Genomic DNA, 10,930 nt, shown 5'->3' on the forward strand with positions numbered 1-10,930 from the left:
ACCCAAGCACTGCAGAGTATGTTAAAGGCCAATTTGATTACCCTCAGAGGCCCTCCTGCAAATCCCAACACTACTTCTCCTCGTTATAATCCCAACGCCAGGTGTGCCTATCACTCCGATAGCCCCGGGCATGATACGAATGATTGCTGGTTGTTGAAGAACAAGATTCAGGATATGATCGACGCTGGAGAAATTGAATTTGATCCTCCGGCGACCCCCAATGTCATCACAGCACCTATGCCTAATCATGACCAGAATGTTAATGTTGTGGACGACAATTCTCACGTTACTGACGTTGCTGATTTAGCATCTCCTCTCCTGATCGTTAAGAAGAATTTATTGCAAGCTGGTTTATTTCCAGGTTGTGCTGAAGATTGCGATCTCTGTGTACTCCGACCCAATGATTGTTTGAAGTTGAAGAACGACATTCAACGGCTGATGGATGATCGTACAATTCTATTTGAAAGGGTTCCTAAGGTGGACAACTCTATTGAAGAGGTATCTGTGATTGCTAGGTCCAAAGCTCCAGTGAAGATTACCGCTACTAGAGTGCCTGTGAAGATTACCGCTGAGCCCAAAGTGGCTCCCCTGATTATTACCGCACCTGGCCCCGTGCCATATTCCTCCAGCAAAGCTATTCCGTGGAACTATGGAGGCGACGTTTACATCCATGGCATAAAGCAAGTTGGTAGTTCTGCTAATCCTAATGATATTGTGGGGACTAGTAAAATTACTCGAAGTGGAAGGATCTTCTCTCCAGAAATCTCACCTCCCGCTCCCGAAATTCAAGGAAAAAGACCAGTCAATCCTCCTCAGTCAGAGACATCGGTCGAAGTTACTTCTGAAGATGTTGCCAAACAGGAAATGGAAGAGATGCTGAAAATCATCCGTAAGAGCGATTTTGATGTAGTGGAACAATTGGGGCATACTCCGTCTAAAATCTCAATGTTGTCCTTGTTATTATCCTCTGAATCCCATGCCAATGCATTGATGAAATTCTTGAAGACCGCTCATGTGCCTCAAGAAACATCCGTCGATCAATTCGAACATTATGTTGCTAATTTGACTGTTGACAATGGCCTAGGCTTTTCCGATGCTGACCTGACGCCAGCAGGAAAGAATCACAATAAAGCTCTGCATATCTCCATCGAGTGTGAGGGGATCACCCTGGCTCACGTGTTGATCGACAACGGCTCTTCCTTGAATGTGCTCCCGAAAGCTGTACTCGATAAATTTGACTACAAAGGCATTGAACTGAAACCTAGTGATGTTGTGGTGCGTGCTTACGATGGTGCGAAGAGTGTTGTCTATGGTGAAGTGGTTCTCCCTATCAAGATAGGACCTCAAGTCTTCAGCACTACCTTTCACGTGATGGACATTCGTCCCGCCTACTCCTGCTTGTTGGGGCGCCCTTGGATCCATGGGGCAGGTGCGGTAGCTTCGTCGTTTCATCAAAAGCTGAAGTATCCAATAGCAGGCATGGTCGTCACTGTATGTGGAGAAGAAGAGTATATTGTCAGTAGTGTGCAAGCCTTCAAATACGTCGAGATGGATGGTGAATTCTTTGAGACTCCTTCTCAGTCATTTGAAGTAGTTCCTCCACCCATTCCTGTCCTTAAGCCAACTCCCCTTGTGCCCAAGGTTGTTCGTGCTCCCTCTGTCATGATCTCTCTTAAAGATGCTCAAGCCGCGATTGAAAATGGTGATCGTGCTGGTTGGGGTCAACTGATCAATGTACTGTACAAGTCTGATAAAGCTGGCCTGGGGTTTAACTCTGGAAAGATAGTCAAAAATCAGATTAATGCTATGGAAGATGCTGATAGTGATTGCGACTTGGATAGCTGGATTTTCCCAACAATTGGTGACGGACTCAACAATTGGAAGACTGAAGACATTATCCCGATTTCCTTTAGTCAGGAGTAATTGTTATTGTTTATTCTAGAATTGCAAATTTTAATTTTCTTTTACAATCAAACTTCTTAAAGCATTGTGTCTATGCCCGAGGCACAATAGCTAATTTGTTAAGGGTTTTGTCATTTTCATAAGCATATTTATATTCAATAAATCAATGGACGTTTTGCATTCAAATATTGCGCTCTTTGTCTTTCCTATTATCTTTCAAACGAGCTATGTTTTCTTACACACACGCACGTAACGAATTGCAAATCCCTATCCACTCTGGATCCTGTTGATAATAGTTCTACTACTGTTCATTATGACTTTGAAAATCCGATCTACCGAGCCGAAGATGGAAGTGAGGAAGATTGTGAAGTACCTGAAGAACTTGCCAGAATGTTACTACAAGAAGAAAGGACTATACAGCCGCATGAGGAGTCAGTTGAGACTGTAAATCTGGGTACCGAGGTGGACAAGAGAGAAGTCAAAATAGGAGCAGGCTTGGAAATCAGTGTCAAAAGAAGATTGATTCAAATGCTACATGACTACGTGGAGATTTTTGCTTGGTCTTACGAAGACATGCCAGGGCTGGATACCGATATAGTAGTGCATCGTTTGCCGACGAAGGAAGATTGTCGTCCTGTTAAGAAAAAGGTTCGTCGCATGCGTCCTGAAATGTCCGAGAAAATCAAGGCCGAAGTCATGAAACAATTCGATGCTGGTTTTCTGGCGGTTACTTCTTATCCTCAATGGGTTGCTAATGTGGTACCAGTGCCAAAGAAGGATGGTAAGGTGCGAATGTGTGTGGATTACAGAGATTTGAATAGAGCGAGTCCCAAGGATGATTTCCCACTGCCACACATTGATGTTCTGGTAGACAACACCGCTCAACACAAGGTATTCTCCTTCATGGATGGATTCTCGGGTTATAACCAGATCAAAATGGCACCTGAGGACATGGAGAAGACTACGTTTGTGACGCAATGGGGCACCTTCTGTTATAAAGTAATGCCGTTTGGTTTAAAGAACGCAGGAGTAACGTACCAGCGTGCTATGGTGGTTTTGTTCCATGACATGATCCATCATGAAATAGAAGTATATGTGGACGATATGATAGCCAGGTCTCATACTGAAGAAGAACATCTCGATCATTTATACAAACTGTTTGAGAGGCTGAAGAAATACAAGTTGAGATTGAACCCGAACAAATGCACCTTTGGAGTAAGATCTGGTAAACTCTTGGGCTTTATTGTCAGTGGTAAAGGTATTGAGGTCGACCCAGCCAAGGTGAGAGCTATTCAAGAGATGCCAGTTCCCCGTACGGATAAAGAAGTCAGAGGTTTCTTGGGACGTTTGAATTACATTGCCCGATTTATTTCCCATTTGACCGCTACTTGCAAACCCATCTTCAAGTTACTGAGAAAAAATCAAGAGATGATATGGAATGATGAATGTCAAGAAGCTTTCGACAAAATCAAGAAGTACCTCCAAGAACCTCCAATTCTGGTGCCACCAGTTGAGGGAAGACCTCTAATCATGTATTTAACCGTTTTAGAAAACTCAATGGGGTGCGTGTTGGGACAACATGACGAGTCCGGTCGAAAAGAGTATGCCATATACTACCTTAGCAAAAAGTTTACCGACTGTGAAACAAGATACTCACTGCTCGAGAAAACTTGCTGTGCTTTGGCCTGGGCTGCTCGCCGACTAAGACAGTATATGTTGAATCACACCACTTTGTTGATTTCTAAGATGGATCCTATCAAATACATATTTGAGAAACCCGCCCTCTCCGGAAGAATAGCAAGATGGCAGATGATTTTAACAGAGTATGATATCCAGTATACCACCCAAAAAGCAATCAAAGGAAGCGTGCTAGCTGATCATTTGGCTCATCAGGCCGTGAATGATTATCAGTCTATGAATTTTGAGTTCCCAGATGAGGATGTCATGCTTGTTACTGATTATGAAGAACCTGGACCGAATGAAGGACCCGAAGTGGGATCCCGATGGACTATGGTTTTTGATGGATCGTCTAACGCATTGGGCAACGGTATTGGCGTCGTGATCATTTCCCCCAAGGGTGGCCATACGCCTTTCACCGCTAGACTATGTTTTGAGTGTACCAACAATATGGCTGAGTATGAAGCATGTATTTTGGGACTCAGAGCTGCTATAGACCTGAGAATCAAGTTTTTGAGGGTGTATGGAGACTCAGCCTTAGTAATCAGTCAGGTCAAAGGAGAATGGGACACTAAACATCCGAACCTCATCCCCTATCGAGAGCAGGTGTTGACATTAATCCCATACTTTGAAGAGATCACATTCGAACATATTCCCCGAGAGGAGAATCAGTTGGCAGACGCATTGGCTACCATGTCATCTATGTTCAGAGTCAGATGGGACAATGAAGCTCCCCGGATTACCATTGAACGACTAGACGAACCAGCATATTGTTATGAACTTAACGCTGATGAAGTAGAAGAGAAGCCTTGGTTCCACGAGATAAAAAGATATTTAGAAGCTCAGGAATACCCTGAAGGGACATCCATCAATGACAGGAAATTTCTGAGGAAGTTCTCCGCTAAATTCTTTTTGAGTAATGGAATATTGTACAAACGTAACCATGATTCGACTTTGCTTCGCTGTGTGGATAGAAAGGAATCAGAGAAGATTATGGAAGACATGCACGACGGTATCTTTGGGACTCATTCTAGTGGACATACAATGGCCAAGAAGATTCTGAGGTCAGGGTATTATTGGTCTACCATGGAAACTGATTGCCACCATCACTCCAGAACTTGTCATAAGTGCCAGATCTATGCGGATAAAGTACATGTGCCTCCTGCTCCATTAAACGTGTTGACCGCGCCGTGGCCCTTTGCAATGTGGGGCATTGATATGATTGGCGAGATTAAACCTACCGCCTCTAATGGACATCGTTTCATCCTTGTTGCTATTGATTACTTCACAAAGTGGGTGGAGGCAGCCTCATTTGCTTCTGTTACTAAGAATGTGGTGGCACGATTCATCAAGAACAGCCTCATCTGCCGATACGGCGTCCCTGAGAGAATTATCACTGACAATGGCACTAATTTGAACAACAAGATGATTACTGAACTCTGCACGCAGTTCAAAATAAAACACCATAACTCTTCTCCGTACCGGCCAAAGATGAACGGCGCTGTAGAAGCGGCTAATAAGAATATTAAGAAGATTATACAAAAGATGACGGTAACATACAAAGACTGGCATGAGATGTTACCATTTGCTCTTCATGGTTATCGTACTTCCGTGCGAACTTCGACAGGGGCAACTCCTTTCTCTTTAGTCTACGGAATGGAAGTCGTTTTACCAGTGGAAGTTCAGATTCCCTCTCTAAGGATCATGAAAGAGGCGGGCTTAGACGAGGACGAATGGATTCAGACTCGACTCGATCAGATAAATTTGATGGATGAGAAGAGACTTGCGGCTGTATGTCACGGGCAGATATATCAGAAGCGCATGACCAGGGCATTCAACAAAAAGGTCAAGAGACAAGTGTATCAAATTGGCGACTTGGTAATCAAACGCATCATCCTACCACAAACTGACCCCAGAGGCAAATGGACTCCCACATACGAAGGGCCATTTGTAGTTAAGAAGGTATTCTCAGGTGGAGCCATGATACTCGCTACAATGGATGGTGAAGACTTCCCACATCCCGTGAACGCGGACATAGTTAAAAAATACTACGCATAAAAGAGACCCGCTAGATCGACGTATCTAGGCAAAAGTAAGGGCATCCCGGCGAACCAAAAGGGTTCGGGCAAAAATTAGGGATATATAAAAAAAATGTACACCCGGCAAGTCGAAAACCTGAAAAGGCGGCTTGGGCAAAAAGGGTATCCTGGTGGACTGAAAACCTGAAAAGGCGGTCCAGGCAAAAATTAGGGATTAAAGCGTATGACTATGTCCCGTTCTCAGTCAACTTTCATCCAAGTTCGAGGGACTGACCAAGCCAATCACTTCTATCCGACAGCAAGGGATGAGATGCTCGAAGACATAATGACAGTAGTAGGCTTAAAATCAATAGGACTTCTTCCACATAGCTTTCTCTTTGTTTTCGACAATTTCCTCTTACTAGGATTTCTGTCTCCTTGTACACAAATTGCCTGTTTATAGGCCTCCTTTCAAAATCAATACAACCCTCTTTAAAAAAAAAGATGCTTTTGTTTTTACTTTTCTGTTTTGGTTGCGTAAATGTCCATTGATTTAATTTGAATTAATATGTGCATTTGAATATGACTGATGTTTACCAAAAATATATGCGTAGAATAGCAATAGCAATTACTACCCGACTTCAGGATCGAGGAGAAGGTCTAACCATGCTTCCAATGAATCCGCTACCAATTCTATTCCCCCAGCAAGTCTGTTATTCCTCAGAAGAAATTAGCAGTATTCCCCGGCACAGCCAGTTACTCCCCAACAGAGGTCGGCATCATCAGACAGATTGATCATCTCATCCATCCTCAGCCAAGATCTGTGGAATATTTCTACCATCAGACAGAATCAAGAACCCCCTGCCGAGAAAGGGTCATCGTTACAAATATCTCCAATCAGTAGATGGGGATTTATTTTCCCCAGTAGAGTCCCCAAGCAGAACTTCTCATACGCATAACTCATTCATTACATCATTTCACAGCATACGCATGCATACAACATTCGCATTTATTTTAGCATAACACGAAACATCTCATACATCATGACATAGCATGAAGCTAACTTTTCTTTGCAGGTTATTTATCCTCCTGATATAGTCAAAATAAAAGGTTCATTCAGACAGACACCTTTATCAATCACATTCAAGATTCAGATACATATTTCAAATACAGTTCATGGGAACATTCATTCTGACAACACTTCGATATCCTCCTAAACGATGGCATCTTTAAGCCCATCCCAGACATTTATTGCAAGTACAACATATACAGGTTATCAGATACAGCCTAACGTACGGTTCATTCTGATTCAGCCCAACATATGACTTCTTCAGCAACTCCAATGCGGTCTAACGTACGACCCATTTGGACCTTCAAATCCTCAGATGCTGCCTAGCGTACGGTACATTCAGGGGTGTAGTCTAGCGTACGACTACTTTCTTCTTCGGATACAGCCTAACGTACGGCTCATTCTGCAACTTAGATACGATCTAGCGTACGATCCATTCTGAACTCCAGCAACTCCAACGCGGTCTAACGTACGACCCGTTTGGATCTAACAACCCTCAGATGCTACCTAACGTACGGTACATTTCTGAAGTGTAGTCTGGCGTACGACTACCGCTTTCATCATCAGATGCGGCCTAACAGACGACTCATTCTGCGACGGTCTAACGTACGACCCGTTCGGATGTCCATCCCCTCAAATGCTACCTAATATACGGTACATTTCTGAAGTGTAGTCTAACGTACGACTACCCCTTTCGTCATCAGATTCAGCCTAACGTACGGCTCATTCTGCAACTCAGATACGATCTAGCGTATGGTCCATTCTGATCCTTTATCCCCAACAGCATATGACACACTCCGACTCCCCAGCGAAGTCGGCAGCCTAATGGATGACTCATTATTCGGTCTAATGTACGACCCAGTGTGGCACCCATGTCTTCAAATTGGCCTAATGTACGGCTCGATCTGAAGTTTTCGTCATCAAACCTCCCGGATGGCATCTTTAAGCCCATCTCCATCAAGACCAACTGTCGATTCTCAAGTGCAAATTTTTGGGGCATTCTAGTGTTCAATAATCTTCCACCTCCAGACCACGAATGGCATACACGCCATCCTAACTCTCTCGGTTCAAGAATATTGAACAGGGGCAGCTGTCATACCCCAAAAATTACCCATCATTTTTCCTAAAAAAAAAAAAAAGAAAAAAAAAAAATAACGAAAAAAAATAACGAAAAAAAAAAAAGAAAAAAAAAAGAAAATTTTTTTTTATTAATTAATTAATTAAATAATTAATTAATTAATTAATTAAATAATTAAAATAAATATATAAATAAAATATAACAAATTATTTTGGACTTGGGTCTCCCTCATTTCAAGCCCATTACCCACGAAATTAGTCTATAAATACTGAAGTTTCAGTAGGGGAGTTAGACTTGGAGTTTACACTGGGAGATTTACTGGAGAAAGAAGGAAGAGAAGCAAAACACTCTGAGGTTTCCTTAGAACAAAACCTTGAGGAAAAAGAAAGAGAGAGAACAGAGAAGGACGGATAGAAACTTTGGCATAGAAACCCTGCCTACCTGGAGAATTCAGAGTAAAGAAACCCTGAAGACAGCCCATCTGCACCGAAGCCATCGCCGTCCAATTCCCGCTGCCTAACTTATTCCGATACTACAAGTGGTCAATCCCTTCAACCTTGAATTGGCAAACAGGTTTGCGTATCTCTATTGTTTATACTTTCCATTGGCCATATCTACATATATAATGTATCATGATTAAATGTTGATATATAATTTGCTTTCGTATGGGAATCTAAATATGCCTGAATACCCTGAATGTTTGACCATGTTATTCCTGTGATAAAATGCCATAAAATTCAAAGTTCCTAACATGGGGCTGTTTTCAAATTCAAAATCCGTGGCCTTCGCTAGGCGAGGCAGAGGCGAACGAGACAGTATCTGACTTTTCTATTCTGTTTTTTTTTTATGTTTTATCATAGTCATGCATTATTCATCCTATCCTATTTATTGTTGTGATATTTCTCCGGTGTAATCTTCGATTGCACCCTGATTTGGTGTTCTGACATGTTTCTTTTTTTTGAGTTTCGTAAAGGTTCACATATCCCAGGAAAAGGTTATTGGCTAGGTATTCCACTTTATTTGTGGGATACCCTTGTGGAGTTTCACCCTAAATTAATTTTTAATGTATTAATTTCTAATGTATTAATTTTTTAATATATTATTTTTAATAATTTTAATGTGGATTAATAATTTTAATGTGGAGTTTCATCCTAATTATATAATTAATTGTAAAACTTTGCCTTTGAATAAGTGATCTTGGACCTCTCTTTGTTGCCTTACGATTACGATATTACGGTCATGTCCCGCGAACGTGGGGATACCCTTAGCAAAGACCCTTCGGTTAAATCATCATAAAATAAATTATAGTCCCTCGGATGTTGCCTTCGAATATACAACATTGTCCCTCGATGACCCTCCGATGTTGCCTACGGTTAAAAGATGATAGTCCCTTCGAATGCTAAGGTATCCTCGTAACTGTTGCCTTCAATGACCAATCGATGACCCTACGATGACCCTTTTACATCCAAAGGATAAAACTACTTATTTCTCAATAATAAGGACAGTTTTACCCTCATAAGGATAGGAAATACTCATAAAGACCTTGGGTCGGTATAACTCTTAATTACTGGCTCACAACCTAAAACATTTTTTCACACCTCACACCTTTCAAAATATCTTTAGAAAATCACCACTTGGTATATATTCATACTAGAATCATTACCGAGTTATATTTTTCTAAACAATTTCCAAAACTAAACGAGATAACAACTTTGTATACATTCATACAAGAATCATTACAAAGTTAAATTCTCTTTTCAAAACAATTTTTCTAAACAATTCACAAACACTTTTTTTTTAAAAATAATATAAGTGATCGAGCAATTAAGAGCCCATGGATAACCATGGATACAAAGGGTGCTAACACCTTCCCTTTGTATAATGTACCTCCCGAACCCAAAATCTAAATTAAGGTTTTTCCTGTTCTTTTCCACCTTTCCTTATTGGATAAAAGAAAAGTCGGTGGCGACTCTTGCTAACCGCGACATTGCGATAAAAAACACAAAAAGTCCAGTTCACCGTATGACAAAAACTAAACAAAACGTTGCCATTTTTTTTTATTTTTGAAAACTGTAAAAATAGAAAGATAGTGAACAAAATATTTGAATGCAAAAAAAAAGACGTCCTTTATTTATGATAAAAAATGCAAGTGTCACATAGATGAGCCCTACAATGAGTCATTACGCCCTGGCGGAACGTAAGACTTGGATATGCATGAATAAACAAAGAAAATTACTCCTCCAGACAAGTGGCTTGTACAATCTCCTCAGAAGACCAATTGTTGAGAACTTCACCCGGGATCCTCGGACGCACCCAATTATCGATGTCGCAATCACTATCCCCATCTTCATTGTTGACCGCAAAGACTAATTTGACTTCTCCTTCAACCATGTTAACGTTGGCTCCACCATGCTGGGGCATGGGATTGTTGACGACATTAGGAGCTGGTGCAAAGTTAACGGCCTTTGAATCAATGAGGTCCTGAACCACGTGCTTAAAAGCTTTGCAGGTCTCAATATTGTGGCCAGGTTCCCCAGAGTGGAAGCTACACCTAGCGTTGGCGTCATAACCCACCGGAAGCCTACCAACGGGAGGAGGCAGAGTGCGCAACTGCACAAGTTGTAGTTGTTGAAGACTAGAAAGCAACTGAGCGTACGACATTGGAAGAGTGTCAAAACGCCGGTCCATCGTCCTTGGCCTCGGTTGATAGACGGGTTTGTTACCCGGTTGTTGTGGTTGGTACTGAGCTGGTTGACGTTGTGGTTGTTGTTGTTGTAGTGGTGCTGCAGCTGGAATGGTCACAGCCACAACATACGGTTGCTGATGATAGTTCTGAAAGTTATTCCTCCGGTTATCCCTGTTCTGATAAGAAGATATGGCACTTGCATCCCCTTCTCTCCTCTTCTGTCCCTGAATGAACGGCTTCTTCACCCCTGATGAGGATCCATCTCCACTCTGGGTCTTGTATGTCTTCAGGTAATTCTCCACCCTCTCTCCGGTAGAGACTACATCAGCAAAATTAGAGGCATTGTAACCCATCAGGCGCTCCAAATAAGGTCCGGGCAGAGTGTTCATGAACATGTTAGCCATTTCCTTCTCCAACATAGGTGGTTAAACACGGGAAGCTGTTTCTCTCCAGCATTGAGCGTATTCTCTGAAGCACTCATTGCTTTTAAGAGACAGATT

This window comes from Lathyrus oleraceus, chromosome 6, assembly GCF_024323335.1.
Source record: "Lathyrus oleraceus cultivar Zhongwan6 chromosome 6, CAAS_Psat_ZW6_1.0, whole genome shotgun sequence".
NCBI lineage: Eukaryota > Viridiplantae > Streptophyta > Magnoliopsida > Fabales > Fabaceae > Lathyrus > Lathyrus oleraceus.